The sequence below is a fragment of the Lithobates pipiens genome, unplaced genomic scaffold (assembly GCF_037356315.1).
Source record: "Lithobates pipiens isolate NorthernLeopardFrog02 unplaced genomic scaffold, aLitPip1_a1.2 Scaffold_3, whole genome shotgun sequence".
NCBI classification, from domain to species: Eukaryota; Metazoa; Chordata; class Amphibia; order Anura; family Ranidae; genus Lithobates; species Lithobates pipiens.
The window spans coordinates 196,254,912-196,271,260 of record NW_027507790.1 but is presented as its reverse complement, the minus strand read 5'-3'; the positions used below and the strand labels follow the sequence as shown (position 1 = coordinate 196,271,260).

The 16,349-nt window shown below is 42.8% G+C and overlaps 1 protein-coding gene across 2 annotated transcripts in view; it reads left to right on the top strand.

The window, feature by feature from the left end:
• The window catches only part of ZSWIM6 (zinc finger SWIM-type containing 6), a 187,937-nt gene that overhangs the window by 119,455 nt on the left and 52,133 nt on the right, over positions 1-16,349 (top strand). The window lies entirely within an intron of this gene.

Genomic DNA, 16,349 nt, shown 5'->3' with positions numbered 1-16,349 from the left:
GTTTGTGTCACAGTAACCAACCAGAATTAGTCTTCTGAGATCAGACAGCAGTGAAATGAAGTCGATTGGCCGGTCACCATTGTCCTTCATTCTGCCACGCTCACAATGTCGCATACTTTAGCAGGATCCATAAATAAATTTGCGGTTTAGTAAAGAATCATGTCTGGAAGCAGAAGGCATTTGTCATCCTTTTCATCACAAATCCAGAAATGAAGGGATTTTCATAATCTGTCGGGTTATCCTGTCTCGATTAGTGAAATGATCCATGAATTAGACCGTCTTTATGTTTAGTCCTTTGCTTGTATTCGGAGGGGCTGATTTTCTGAAATCCAGGCAGGGTCTTGGGGGAACTTCTGTTTTAAATTCTCATGAACCTGAATGAGCATTTCACACACACACACAGTCTACGAGGAAAATGACTCCTTTAGTGAATTATCTCAGTTTCTGGATGCATAGTTGGATAGTCGGCAAATGCTGGGGTGCTGCTGTGAGCGGCAACAATAGTAGAAGAGATCCGTGTGCAGCTTCAGGGACCTTTTGTTATATGCCAATAAATACCGTAATACCATGGTCTTCTAACACTCACTCTTTCACCCTGAAAATCGGGTGCAGATAGTTTGTGCGTGTTATACGCTGATACTGCAATTTGGGCCACCTAGAGGGTGGGACGAGCGCCGTCAGATTACATACAACGAGAATCTCCTGTTTACTCAGCAGCCTCTGTAATAGGAAGTCCAGTCTCCTGGGCCGGCATTGGACCAGTGTTCTGTCTATCATAGAAGCCGGTCTAGGAGGCAGGGCATTGTATTAAAGAGGCTGCCAAGTAAACGCCACCTCCCCTCCGAGGCAGAAGTAATCTGAGGTGAGGCTGCAGATGGGCATTGATCAGGCTGCATTCATGGCAATGGTGAGGCTGCATATGGGCATTGATGGGCAATTATCAGGCTGCATTGATGGGCATTTGTGGGGTTGCAGATGGCATTGATCAAGCTTCAGTGATGGGCAATTGTGGGGCTGCAGATGGCATTGATCAAGCTTCAGTGATGGGCAATTGTGAGGCTGCAGATGGCATTGATCAGGCTGCAGATGGACAATGGTGAGGCTGCATTGATGGGCACTGACCCTTATTTTGGTTCAAAGTTCTTTATTTAAAATTATTTTTTTTTTCCTGAAACTTACCTCCTAAAATGAAGGTGCATGTTATACGCCTGTGAGTGTTATATGCGAATAAATATGTTATATAAGCTATAAGAGGCATTTCTTGTCTAACATCTGGCTACAGTGTTCATATCAGGGCAGAGGTGACATGTGTACAGATCAAGCATGCACACTGTAAGTTTGTGTTTTTAGGTTGGGAAACATTACTCAGAATTCAGAATTTCCTACCACAAGACAACTACTTTGGTCCTCGAATTGTTTTAAGTCAGACATGCTTAAGGCCTGGTTTATACTGGTCCAACATGTGCTCCAACTTCCAGAGCACAAGTCACATGACATATAAAAATAAATGGTTCCCTATGAGAGCCGTCTTAACTGGTCCTACTTGTATCGGTCAGACATCGAAAATGCTTCCTGCACTACTTTGGTCTGACTTCAGCACGATTTTCAACCTATTGATTTGAATGGAAGTCGCATCCAATTGGGTCATCATCTTAACTGTTCTGGCTTGTGGAATGCGACTTGTGTTCTGAGGATCTTGAAGGGGAACCCCACTTCAAATTAAAAAAAAACTGCATTGGTTGCCTCTCCCCAAGACCATACTTGACCCTTTGGTCTGGTATGGATTTTGAGGGGAAACCCCACGCCAAAAAAAATAAAATAAAAATGGTGTGGGCCCCCCCCAATCCATACCAGACACTTATCTGAGCCCCTGACTGCTTGTAGTGCTTAATGATTTACCAGAATGATGATGAGCACTCTAGGTAGTTCATTAATGCGTCCTGTCATTCAGTAACTGCCTGCCTGTATGAGGTATGGGCAGACAGCTATAATATAAATCTGCAGGACCCTGGGATTGCACCTGCGATTTGCAGATTGCTGGTGCAATGCTTTAAAGGCTCCTAATTATTTCTTTTTAAATGAATAACAAATGCACTTTGTTTTTTTTTTACCTGCAAAAAAGATTATTATTATTATTATTATTATTATTTTATTTTGTTTACAAATGGGGAACTTATCCTTTAATGCGTCCATTACATCAGTAGCAAATGCATATGAAAAAAGAATTGCACCAAGCACTGCTTTAGCCCAAGCTGATAGCATTGCCAAAGCCGAATGTAACTTTGGGGGAATAAAAATGTTCTAGCTTTAACAGTCGCATACGTTTAGAAATACTGAAGAATCAGTTTTCAGTGACGCAGATTAGTGTACAATAGCTCTCGATGCAGGACATACAACACAAGATTGCCACACCTTTTGGAATTTTGTTTAGGAGATGCTTTAATCTGCAGCTCTAATAACTTAGTTTGATTTACAAAGAACAAAAAAAAAAGCTGCACTTTAATCTTAAAAAAAACGCCTTGAGTTCCAGGCAAGTGAATGTGCCCAGGTTGAGGTTGTTATCAGCGTGTCGCAGGCAGGAGGAAGCGTTTCCTCAGTCTCGTCTCACCCACTGAACACATACTGTAACTTTTGTAGGAGGTCATACAGTGGGAACAGCTAGGAAGTGAATGCTGACCTCAGATAATGTCTGAACAAAGATGGTGCCTTCCTTCTGGTGAGAAAAACACACTAGTCATGGGGGAGTACTGTGATCTCCATTAGAAGTAATAAATACCCGGCAGAGTTGCATGTTATGGACACCTTTGCTGCCATTGTGTCCAGTGCACCCCTGTGCCTTTTTGAGGAGTGGGCTCCCTCCAACCATACCTTCCCTCAATCTATCATTACTATACATGTGCTCCTACTATGGAGGCTCTCAAAATTTAGAGCGTTAGGACTGCAGATAATACTGGGGTGCCTTGTTGTGGCCTCTGCAGCTTACTCATGTTTTTGCAGACGTGTGCAAATGAAACCCCTGTTTTTTAACGTGAACGGTTAGACAGGATAATTTGGTTTGTTGCACGCTGGCTGATAAGTTGAGCTGGGAATTTTTCTTTGTTATTGTTTGCTGTGTGCACTTTCTCTTCTTTTTCATGTGTCCCTATAGCTCCCAAGCCGGGCTGTGTGTGTCTATAGCTGCACATAGCATGGCTTGGCCCTGCCCTCCACTTGTTCCTCACAGGATTTGACTGACAGCAGCAGGGGCCAATCACTCCCACTGCTTTCTGTGCAGGCTGTGTTAGCAGGGAGAGCGCTAAAGTGATATTAAAGCCTTGTATTTTGTTTATAAATGACAAACATCTTATACTTGTGTAGTGGTTTTGCACAGAGCAGCCCAGATCCTCCTCTTCTTGGGTCCCACGCTAGCACTGCTGGCTCCTCCCTCCTGTCGGATGCTTGCCGTGGGGGAACCCAAGCAGGCTCGCTCCTGAGCTGCGGCTCTGTGTGTCCATTCACACAGCGGCTCGACCCCCGCACCCTCGATCTCCTGATTGGCTCACTGGCTGTGATTGACAGCAGTGAGAGCCAATGGCTCCTGCCTAAAGCCAATCAGGAGTGTGAGTCTCCAGAGAGGCAAGGCCCTCGTGGCCTTCGCTGGATCGGACTGGGGCTCAGGTAAGTATTGGGGGCTGCATCACACATGTTTTTTTTACCTTCATGCATAAAGTAAAAAAAAAAAAAAAAACCTTGTACCTGTATGACCACTTATAGCTAGGCACAGCACTGGATCGATACAGGACTCAGGTAAGTGTTTGGGAGGACAGGAGCAGCTAGTGGAAGGTTTTTTTTTTTTTTTTTTTTTTTTTTTTTTTTTATACCATAGAATGCAAAAAACTTTTCTTTAGGACCACTTATGTACAGGTAAAAAGTACAGGTCTACATAGCTCTGCTATGAAATAATAGGAGACATTGGTTTAGCTCAGCTCGTACTGTAAGCTCTTGGGTATGCATGATTCTGGGGTTAGTCCAACACTGGATCAGGATAATTAGACCAGGAAGTCCATGTCTATGAGCCTTTGAAATCCAATCCTTCCATTCTTCGGTGTGCACTTGTCATCACGGCATGACATTCAGCATGCAGTACCCACAATGTAATTGTGTCAGCTCATCGCTGCATCTAATTTATAAAGAGAACTGCATGTTCAGTACGCACTGATGCAATTGGGAACGCAAACCGCACACAGATCTGTCTACAACTATTTTTGGAGTACTGTGATCCTGACCACATACAGTCGGATGCCATTGAAATAGATGTGGTTTGGGTTGTCTTCTACCACTTTTGGAATTTCTTTGAAAAGTCATTTCACGTTATATTTTGTGATGGGTTTTGTAATTTTGTTTTCAGTGCATCCCTCCTTACCCCCTCCCTGCAGCAATTGTATCCAGTTTTCCACCCCACAATAAAAGACCATTATGGAAGGCTGTACAGATTGGCTGGAAAGTTTCGCTCCCTGTTTGGAGATGCGGCTGGAGGTGCCAGTAGCACAGAATGTCAGAGCTTTGCTATATGGCTACAGAGGCAGCAGCTTGTGGCAGAGAAGTCCAGAATCAGACAGGCCTGTGGAGGTATTCCAGCACATTTGTGACGGGAAACTGCAGCACAGAGGATATTTGTCTTCTCTAGCTCCGTGCGGCCTTCTGTCAGACTGCAGAGAGGAAGAACAATCTGCATTGTCCTCACTTATTTACCAGAAAGAAAGCCATTTCATCCTGGAGACAGAGAGCTTCTTGGACGCAGCATTTTCTTTTTCTGGCTTCATTGTGGATTTATTTTTACAGAATGTAGATGGTAAAAAAAAAATTTTTTTTTAACCACTTCAGCCCTGGAAAGGTTTTACCCCCTTGCTGACCAGGCCATTTTTTGCGATACGGCACTGCGTTGCTTTAACTGAAAATTGCGCTGTCGTACAACACTGTACCCAAATAAAATTATGTCATTTTTTCCCCACAAATAGAGCTTTCTATTGGTGGTATTTGATCACCTCTGCGGTTTTTATTTTTTGCACTATAAACAAACAAAAGTAGCAATTTTAAATGGGGAAAAAAAAACATTATTCCTTTCTGCTATAAAACATTCCTCAAAAAAAAAAATCAAATTTCTTCAACAGTTTAGGCCAATATGTATTCTGCTAGATATTTTTGGTAAAAAAATCCCAATAAGCGTTTATTGATTAGTTTCCGCAAAAATTATCGTGTCTACAAACTATTAGTTCGATTTATGCCATTTTTATTTTAAATATTTTTTTTTTTTTTTACTAGCAATGGGGGCAATCAGTGATTTTTAGTGGGATTGCAACGTTTTGGTGGACAAATCTGATCCCAAGACCCCTTTCACACTGAGGCGCTTTACAGATGCTACAGCGATAAAAAAAAGCTTTCACACTGGAGCGGTGTGCTGGCAGGACATTAAAAAAAAACTCCTGCAAGCAGCATCTTTGGAGTGCTGAAGAAGCGGTGTATACACCACTCCTGCCCATTGAAATAAATGCTGTGTATACACCGCCCCTTCACCGCTCCTGCCCATTGAAATAAATGCTGTGTATACACCGCTCCTTCACCACTCCTGCCCATTGAAATAAATGCTGTGTATACACCGCCCCTTCACCGCTCCTGCCCATTGAAATAAATGCTGTGTATACACCACTCCTTCACTACTCCTGCCCGTTGAAATAAATGCTGTGTATACACCGCCCCTTCACCGCTCCTGCCCATTGAAATAAATGCTGTGTATACACCCTCCTTCATCGCTCCTGCCCATTGAAATCAATGCGGTGTATACACCGTTCCTTCACCGCTTTTTTTTTCATTCAACCATCTACACATTCAAGGTGGATGGGGAAATCCTCCTGGTGTGGCTATAGGCAGTGACATTGATTGTTCAGGGAAAACCCGACAGGCTGGTTGTACACCAATCGATAGATCTACTGGTGTACAACCAGCTAGTCCATACGTGGATCAAAATTTGTCTGGTCACCGCTGAACTGGCTGAATTTCGATCCATGTATGGCTGACTTAATACAAGCAGGGTTCTGGAGGTAGATGTAACTGGGCAAAATTGTATGTTAATTGCAATCCATCAAATCCATCCAGTATCAGTGTCAGTAATGTTGACATGACCTCTGTAGTCTAAAGAACTACAGCGGGTAGTCAAGTACAGACAGGAAGTGGCTGTGCGATACCTACTGTCACACAGCTGGAAATAGGTCATTAGGCACAAGTAGGAAGCAATAATTACTCTACAATTGTGGACAGGCTGGCTACATAAGAGCAATATGGAGTACAGGGAAGACATCGGCAGTTATTTACTAAACCATACATAATCATGTGTCCAATAGGGACACATTTTGCAAAGACAAAAGGACTCACTCTTGGAATATTTTTTCTCCTTCCTGTTGCATCTCCAGGACAGGAGGGGAAGGGAAATTTCCCAATTGGTAGGGCAAAAAAAAAACTATCTGGTGGGGGTTTTTAACCCTTCCCTGGGCTATAAAAAAAAAAAATATTTTTTGCTCTATGTACACTTTTAGATTTAAAGAAGATCTTGACCCGCATACCAGGTGGTGTGTTGAGTACATTTCAGATACTCATCCAACCAGAAGATCCAGCATTGTCCCACTGAGATCCTCCTGTCTTCTGCCATTGCTTGGGCCAGTACCACCATGTTTTTTATGATGTCATTAAGAGGCCCACCGGGTTCAGCTGGTGTGCCTCCTGATGATGCGTCATTGGGCATTTCCCCCCCTTTGTAAATGAAGGGCTATGACCCCTGGGATATGTGACGTGCATGTCCCAGGAACATATCCTTTTTATAGAAAAAAAGGTAAATAAACAAAAAAGATTATCATGTAGAATGGGGACGTACTTACAGAGGGTGAAGATCTGCTTTAGCCAAACTGCACTTATACACATTAAAGGGGTTGTAAAGGTTCGTTTTTTTATTTTCTAAATAGGTTCCTTTAAGCTAGTGCATTATTGGTTCACTTACCTTTTCCTTCGATTTCCCTTCTAAATGTTTTTTGTTTCCTTTGTCTGAATTTCTCACTTCCTGTTCCTCAGTAAGCTGTTCTGGCTGACTAAACACCGCTCGGATGATGGTGTGAAGTTTACTGAGGAGAAACAGGAAATGAGAAATTCAGAGAAAGGAAAAAAACATTTAGAAGGGAAATCGAAGGAAAAGGTAAGTGAACCAACAATGCACTAGCTTAAAGGAACCTATTTAGAAAAAAAAAAAAAAAAAAGCTTTACAACCCCTTTAAGCAGTTTTATTCCATATTATTTCTTGCCCACTTATCGGATGTGCTGATAGGGCCTTATTTTAGTGTGAATGTGTACAGCGCTTTTGGATGCTTATGTGTACTTGCCAGAACATGTGTTGGTAATAAAGCATACATTGGGGTTGATTTACTAAAGGCAAATCCACATTGCACTACAAGTGCACTTGGAAGTGCAGTCGCTGTGGATCTGAGGGGAAGCCGATTTCTATCATCCAATCATGTACAAGCAAAAATGCTGTTTTTTTATTTTCCTTGCATGTCCCCCTCAGATCTACAGCGACTGCACTTGTAGTGCAAAGTGGAGTTGCCTTTAGTAAATAAAGCCTATATCTTGTTAGTTGCTTTTTGTTTCAGGAGCAGAGGCCCAGCCTTATCTGTTAGATGCAAGCTTTTTGTTCTTTATTCTCGGTTGATAAAACTGACTGGTACCCTTGTGAGACTTCATGCTCCGATCTGAGCCCTGCCAGATGCCAGACGTTGAGAAGGGGGCCGACTTTTGTCAGCAAATGGGATCTGCAAGTTAATTGGTGTTTTCTGCTCGCTCCTGGCTGTGAAATGAAATTGGAAGCCCTTTAGCCACATGGAGAACATAGGACCTGAATACAAATGTCACCAGTAGGGCTCACTGCAAAACAATGGCGTTCTCACTCACATACTGGCCCATTCCCCATCATATTTAAATGATTAGATATAAACTTAAAAAAAAATCCTATTGCCCTTTTGTAGCTATTTAAACTTTTGCAAACGATAAGTGACATTAAACAAAAAGGACCTTTTTTTTTTTTTTTTTCTTGAACAGGTAATTCAAAGGAGCTTGCAATTCCTTTTTCACATGCCAGAAATGAATCATTATAATTGTCAACGTTAAAGCAAAAGCTATAATTGGTGCAGCTAGTGTTATCAAATGTGGGGCTATTCATTTGACAGTTTAATAAAGCTGGGATTGTTAAATGATTCCCAGTAGTTTAATTTGATGGGAAGTCAGGTAGCATCATTCGAAGGCCAGTATCGCAGACCAGGCGAAGTGACAATTCCAGGTGCTTGTTAGTACACACTTGGCTGTATGTACCCCAACTGAGAATCTGCAGGGAATTGGTGTTGGCGAAAAATAATGCTGCAAAGCAATAGTGTAGTGACCGTTCAGATTCTGAGCAGTTGTATTCATGCTAATGAAACGTAATATCTGAAAGGGAAAAATCTTTGGCCATCTACTATGGGTATCGATGCCTTTTGCACTTTAAGTATATCCTGAAAGGCTTAAGCCAGCCATAGATGGTTTGAATCTCGGTCTTTTCAGCAGGGACCAGCCGAGATTCAATCCATCTATTGGCTGGCTGATTATACCCAAGTCGATCCATCAATTGATTTGGGTACAACCAGCATGTTGGATTTCAAGCATAAGATTATTGCTAGCGGTAAACATTGTGTTATGGCAGGGACGGTTCGCTGCGACACTTTCATGCACAGACTGCTTTTTTCTTTGCATTGTTAGGTCGATGTCACGCCTGCGATCTGTTGCTGCCTATTTTTAGCGGCGCTTTACCATCGTTCTTGGCTGCTAGGGGGCACTTTTAACCCCCGCAAGCGGCCGAAAAAGGGTTAAAACCACCCCCGCAAAGCGCCGCTGTAGCGGCACTATGCCGGTGGTTCGGCGGCACTGCCCATTGATTTCAATGGGCAGAGGCACTTTAGGAGCATCCTAAGATGTGGCTTGCAGGACTTTTTTTTGGTGTCCTGCCAGGGCACTGCACTCAGGCTTTCACACTGGAGTGAGAGGAGAGGCACTATACAAGCGCTATTTTTAGCACTATAGATCGAAGCTGTTGCAGTGGCCCCACACACCGCTGTGACCAGCGATGGTTATTTTTGGGTTTGTGGGGTCCAGCGCAGTGATTGGCCAGAGTGGCGATGACGTCACTGCAGCATATGCACGCATGACCTCGGTGCAAGCATATATGGTAAATATCTCCTAAACAGTGCAGGTTTAGGAGATATTTCCAGTACCTGGAGGTAAGCCTTATTATAACCACTTTGATACCCTTATGGCAGGTGGTACGTTAATCTATTGTCCATAAGAGATCCCACTGTCAGGCTCCCAAAAGGAGAACTCCACCTTTGGCAGAAAAAAAATAACTGCACACTTTTGCACACTTTTTCTTGAAAATGGGTGCGTTTATTTTGCACTGGAGACTGAAAAGCATGGATGAGTGGTCGTGGGTGCAATGCTCTGGCTCCTGCAGATTTTCTCCAGGGGTATCCGTGGACTACAAGTGTAGTGATATCACAGGATTCTGTAAGCAGGGGAGACTGAGGAGAAGAATAAATTCAATACCTTCACCATCTCCCCCTTTGTAACCAGATGTCCTTCCTCATTCTTTATGGTGCCCGATATGATCTGTCCTCCCTTTTTTACTGTTTACATACTTGTTTTACTTACTTACATACTTGAATTTCTTGTTTTTTTTTTGCTCTCCGCTATGTGTCTTTCATGTTCTATCTTAGCCGCCCTGATTGCACCCTTACATTTCTTGTTGCATTCTTTATAAAGTCTGAATGCTGATGACGATGATCCCTTGTATTTTTTGAAGGCCCTTTCCTTTGCTTTTATATGCATTTTTTACATTGGAGATAAAGTGGTTGTAAACTCTTACAACACACTTTGACCTACAGGTAAGCCTAGATTAAGGCTTACCTGTAGGTCCAAGAAATATCTCCTAAACCTACACGGTTTAGGAGATATTTGCCGAAAGACAGGCACCGCTGTCTACGGCGCATGCGCCATAGACAGCGGCGCACTGAGTGCGCCGCGGTCAACGGCGATATGCCGCGAGTGTTGGCTCCCGTGCGCATGCACGGGAGTGATGGCTTCGCCGAATGACAGCGGCGGAGCAGCGAGACCCACAGAGAAGATGGATGCGCCGGACTACAGGGGACAGCGGTGACTTCGCTGGCTCCTGTGTCAGGTAAGTGACACATAATGGACAACTATGCGATGCATAGTAGTCCATTATGCTTTACCTTTGCAGGGAATGAAAGAGGAAGTAAACTCATCAGGGTTTACTTCCTCTTTAAGCCATCCAGGTGTTTGCGCTTTTTAAATTTATTCAATTATATCAATTTATTACCCAATGGGATGCATTGGCTAATGCCCTTATTTAATACGCTCTTAAAGCAAACCCATCTCTCCTCCATCTTGTTTGTTGCTAAAATGTTATCCCAATTCATGTCTTCTAACAAGGTTCGTAGTTTAGGGAAGTTGACTCTTTTGAAATTCAGTGTCTTTGTATTCGCCTTATGTTTCCTATTTGTGTGATTTATACTGAAGCCAATTAACCTGTGATCGCTGTTTCCTAAATTGCCCCGTATATCCACATCCGTGATCTGGTCTGCATTGTTAGTAAATAGTAGATCCAGTAGATCTATTTCTAGTTGGTGTCTACCATCTGAAGCATAAAATTGTCCTGCAAGACTTTTAGGAACTGGATGAATGTGCGGTTCCCTCAGCCCAGTCTATGTCTGGATAATTAAAATCCCCAATTATGATAACACTTCCCATCCTTGCTGCTAATCCAACTTGTGATAGGAGATCCGTCTCCCCCTCCTCCTTCAGGTTAGGGGACCAATAGCATTCTCCCAGTATTATTTTCCCCTTGGCTTCATCCCTTTGGAGCTCTACCCATAAGGATTCCACCTCCTCCCTAGCACCCTTAGGCCTTTTCACACTGAGGCGTTTTTCAGGCGCCACAACGCTAAAAATAGCGCCTGAAAAAAACTGGCCCCTTTCACTCTAGTATGAAAGCCGGGGGGCTTTCATACTGGATCGGTGCGCCAGCAAGATGGTGAAAAAAGTCCTGCTAGCAGCATCTTTGGAGCGGTGTATTCACTGCTCCTAAACCATTGAAATCAATGCAGCGGCAGTTTGCAGGGGTTTTCAACCGCCCCACTAGCGGGTGAATACCGCAGCAAAAATGACGGTAAATCGGTGCTAAAAATAGCGCCGCTTTACCGCCAACGCCGCTCCCGCCCCAGTGTGAAAGGGGCCTTAGTGATGTCACCTCTCACATTCACTTGTACATTATTCTTGATATATAGACATACCCCTCCATTTTTTACCCTCTCTATCCCTGCGATAGAATACCTGCGATAGAATAGAAGGGACAATGTAAATTAAACAGTGCGTGTGTTTAGTATCACTTTAAGCTGCAGTATATTTTTGGTTTTGGGTTTACTACTGCTTTAATGCAGATGATTGCATAGTGCAGATGATCTTTAGTGCAGGCAAGAAATACACCTACACTACAAAACAAAAACGATTGTCTTTCGGACATTACGCTCCTGTTTCCCGCGTTCCCAGCCATAAATAGAATGCAGTCTTCTGGATTGCATGAATTCCCCCTCACCATCAAAAATCCATTGCATTAATCAGCCAGGCAGCACGCAATGCATGGGGAGTGATTATACTATCATGCACAATACAATCGGCATGAAGCACTTGTCAAGACCAATACATCAAAGTTTAATTCGGTAATAGAATGAATTAGAGCAAAATGAAACATTCTGTTCTTCCTGGAAACACGGCCCCCTAGAACCGGTTCTATTCTGCGGCCTTCCTTTACAATGCTTGAAAACCATTGCACAGAGGATGGACAAGAACCAGCATGGAAACAAAGAGAAGCCCAGCATTGCTCGAAATGGGATGTGCTTCTCTGTTCGATTCATTTTCATTATTTCCCAATCGTCTGAATACTGCTGCGATACACTCGACCTAGCTGCTGGAATATATTTGGATGGCTGGGTCTGTGGTGGTCATGTTTCCACTTACACAAAGGTTACAGATGACTGGAGATGGCGCTCACAGTGCTCCACATTATACAGGACTGTAATCACTCTTGATCCTCATGCAGAATCTATTTTGTTTGATGGGTTTCCACAAACCTTTAGCACAGAATAGGTCAAAAGAGCACCTTACTGATTTATCCAGGCTGTAGAGTTTAATGCCTACAAGCTTCCCTCCTCTCGATTGCACAAAACCATTAACCTAGTCCCTCTGGATGGGTTTGGTTACTGCTTACATCCTTTAATAAATATTTAAATGTGCATGCTATTTGAAACTTCCAGATCATCTCTTTCCTGTTGCTTATAACATTTATTTGTAAGCATTTTTTTCCCTGTACAAGGTAATGAGCCAACATACCAATTTTATACATGGTAATATTTGTGTCAGGATCATTTATTCCTTGGGCATGCATGCATTTTTTTTCTTCTGCAAGGTGGCAGTAGATACTTAAAGATGCAGTGTTGCTACTTGCAATGTAGTCTTATGTGCTGTCAAGCAAGCTTTACCTTTTTAGCTTTAAGTCTTCATTTTTTTTCTTTTTACTGTTCCCCCTCCCAGTGCTTTGATCTATAATAATTCTGAGTCTTAAGCCAGCCATATACATGGATCAGAATTTTGCTGGTTCACCGCCGACCGGCCAAATTTCCATCCATGCATGCCGGGCTAGCTGGTTGAGCACAAGTGAATCTATTGATCGAATTATGTACAACCAGCCTGTTGAGTTTTTCCTGACCAATCAGTGCCATCACCTAAAGCCATCCACTGGCAGAACACAATCACTCCACGGGAAGGATGCCCCCATCAGCACCAAGTGTGTACCTAAGTCAACCCATCAATTGGCTTGGGTACAACCAGCATGTCGGATTTCTTCTAGCAGGCAATTGTCAGCGGCTGTAGCTGCTAGCAGTAATCATTATGTTCTGGCTGTGACAGCTCCCCCTGCCAGGAGAACCCAATAATGCCACAGTCAGTGTTGATGGGGGGGAATTAAGTGATTTCCTTTCCTGCAACCCATGGTTACATGGTATGACGTGGTTGCAGGAGATTAGAAGCATTGTCATGTAGGCAGTAATGTGGTAAAAACAGCCTTTTTGTTTTATTTTTTAGTGGACTAAATATTTTTCAGTTTGAGTTTGCATCCACTTTTGTAATGCAACTATTCACTTGTTAATTTTTGAACAGTACTAGCCTTTTTAGTTGAAGTAGTACTAAATCGCTAAATAAATGGCCACCGGCTGCACCATCATTTTTAAAAAACTCCGGTGCAGGCACGTATGTGCCACTGAAGTCTTTGCAGGCACGGCAGATTTCTTTGTGTGCACACAAATGCTGCCAGCTTCTGGCAGATTGCCACTAGCCCAAGCACAGAAATCCACCACTCGTGCAGATGTGCCGCACAGTTGAAGCTTACAAGAGTAGTATTGTTTTATTTATTTTTTTGCATATACATACTTACCTAGGTGGATGGATGCAGCATCAGAACGATGCTGTGGCTGTCCCCCTGCGTCTCTGCACTGAGAACCGAGCCACTGAACATTGCTGATGGCTCGGTTCTCTCACTTTCCCGAGTGGAGAGCTGCTGACTGTCAGTCAGCAGCTCTCCTGCTCTGTCCTCCATGCTCATTGGAGCTCTGAGGTGTGGAGGGGCGGGGGGAGCGGGTGGTTCAGACTGCCATCAGTCCAAACAGCTGGCAGATCCAGACTTCCTAAGTTGGGATGGCACGCTGCCTCGACTGATGGCAGTGACGTCAGCAGAGAGTGGACTTCAGACTGCTCCTTGCTGAAAACGGGTCACAGGAGTGTAGAACGAATTGCACTCCTGTGGTCCAGAAGAGAAGCCCAGCCAAATGAGCTTGGGCTGGACTTCTCCTTTTAATACCACAATGCCTCTAAATAACTGTGACATATCAATCCCAGGAGGTAGCGGTGACTGGCCTAGGCTGGGGACCCGGAAGTGCTTCCTAAGAGCACAAAAAACACCTGAAAACAGTGTTAATTTCGTTGACTAAAACATTTTAGTCGACTGACTTAATACCATTTAAGTCAAATAAAATACGACTAAAACTAAAACGATTGAGCTGACTAAAAACTAAAATGGCATTTTAGTCAAAAGACTAAAATGGCATTTTAGTCAAAAGACTAAAATGGCATTTTAGTCAAAAGATTAAAATGGCATTTTAGTCAAAAGACTATGACTAAAACGAAATTGAAATTTGATGTAAAAATGAACACTGGTCTGCATTTCATGTCCATACCTTAATACCATAAATAACATATTCGATTTTTCACTCCAGCAGTATATAACGAGTTTGATAATTGTAGAGAAATGATTAAATAATGCATTACAATTTAACTACACCCATTCGATTTTAGATGACTAAAATGAGTTGTAGTCTACTAAAATGTCCTGGAGATTTAGTCGACTAAATATGACTAAAACTAAAACAATTGCAGAAGACTAAAATGGTACTAAAACTAAAATGCCATTTTAGTCCAAAGACTGACACTAAAAATAAATTGAAATTTGCTGCCAAAATGAACACTGAAAATACAAATTGGGATCATTTTTAGCAATTTCTGTAAGTAGGTGTAGATGGGGAGGTAGATGAGAGGGATAAAGATTGATACAGTGAGGTTACTTCCACTTTAAGTGTTATTTGTAGCCAGCTTACTTTTATTTTTTTCGAAGAATATTTTTCTTTAATCGATGACAGAGTGTAAATTTGAGGGCGATCCTTGGCGTGCTTTAAGCGATCAGAGAATGCGCCGTCTCCCATTTCCTCGGCCAAGTACAGGGCCACGAACAGCCTCTTTCTGATCTAACAAAGGCTAAGGATGTCTTTGCTGTGACGTGCCTCAGTGTGTTTTCATTTATTCCTCCTTATTGCATCCTTCAAACCAATATAAAGGAGGATTTTTGGCTTAAGAAGGGACGACTGTTGACTTGGAATATTGCTCGGCGATCAACGGGTTTAGAGAAGAGCTTGCTGTTTTTTATCAGCTTTGCTCTGAAGTGGCTTCTCTGGAATTGTGTGTGACTATGAAAATGTAATTGGGGGAAGATGTGATTGGCAGTGGTCTATCCTCCACATATGTTTGGAGAGTCGGTGTAGGGTAAAGTCTTTTATTAGCTGCTTTCCCGAGAGAGTTCAGTGATGAGCTGGCTACAGCACAACAGAAGGAGTGCATGTGGCGGAGGATGTCGCCCAGGAATGTCATTGCCATCAAATCATCCTCACATCGACCGTTCCTCTTATCTCAAATATGATTTTTTTTTTTTTTTTCTTGCTGAGTTCTTTTGAATGGCATACATGAGAACTCTTCAAAAGCTTCCCACTTGCATGGATGCCTTGAAATCCTTAAAAGCCAGCCCTCAGTTATTTGTTTAACAAAGAAGCTTGTGTCGGATTGGTTCGTGTTTCAGGAATTGGCCTGCAATCTGAGGATTCCCGTTTGGAAATTGAGATTCGCTGTTGATCTTCTACAGTGGTGTGATGTTGATGTGTCCAGATGCAGATTTTTTTTTTAATTACTTTCTAAACCCCCTTTGTTTGCTTTCACATGTTCATGAAATGTGATCTCGGTGGGTCGTCTTAGGCAGGTGTATGGGAATGGAAAATAATGGGGGCAGGGTGCACATATTCTTAGAGGGTTTCTTTGTTTTCAGCAACGAAAAAATAATCATTTAAATAATTATCTGTTCGACGTTCAATGATATATATTTTGGGGTATCCAGAACTGTGGTCACCAGCATCTGCTTTTAGAAATGGCGGTATAAATTTCCATCTAAGAGATTTTAAAATCTGTCCATATACACAGATCAGCCATAGCATTATGACCACCGGCCTAATATTGAGTAGGCCGCCCTTTTGCCATCACCACAGCCCTGACCCATCAAGACCTGGTCCTCCCCTAGACCTCTCAAGGTATGTTGTGGTATCTGGCATCATGCTATCAGTAGTGGATCCTTTAAGTCCTGTAAGATGTGAGGTGGGGCCTCTATGGATCAGACTTGTTTTTCTAGCACTTCCCACAGATGCTCGATGGACTGAGATCTGGAGAATTTGGAGGCCAATTTAACACCTCGAAGACACCTTTTTCCATTGCTTTGTTGTCCAGATCTGATGCTAATGTGTTCATTGTAAATTCTTTTGGCTGTGGACATGTGGTCTGCATGAGCTACACAGCCCCATACC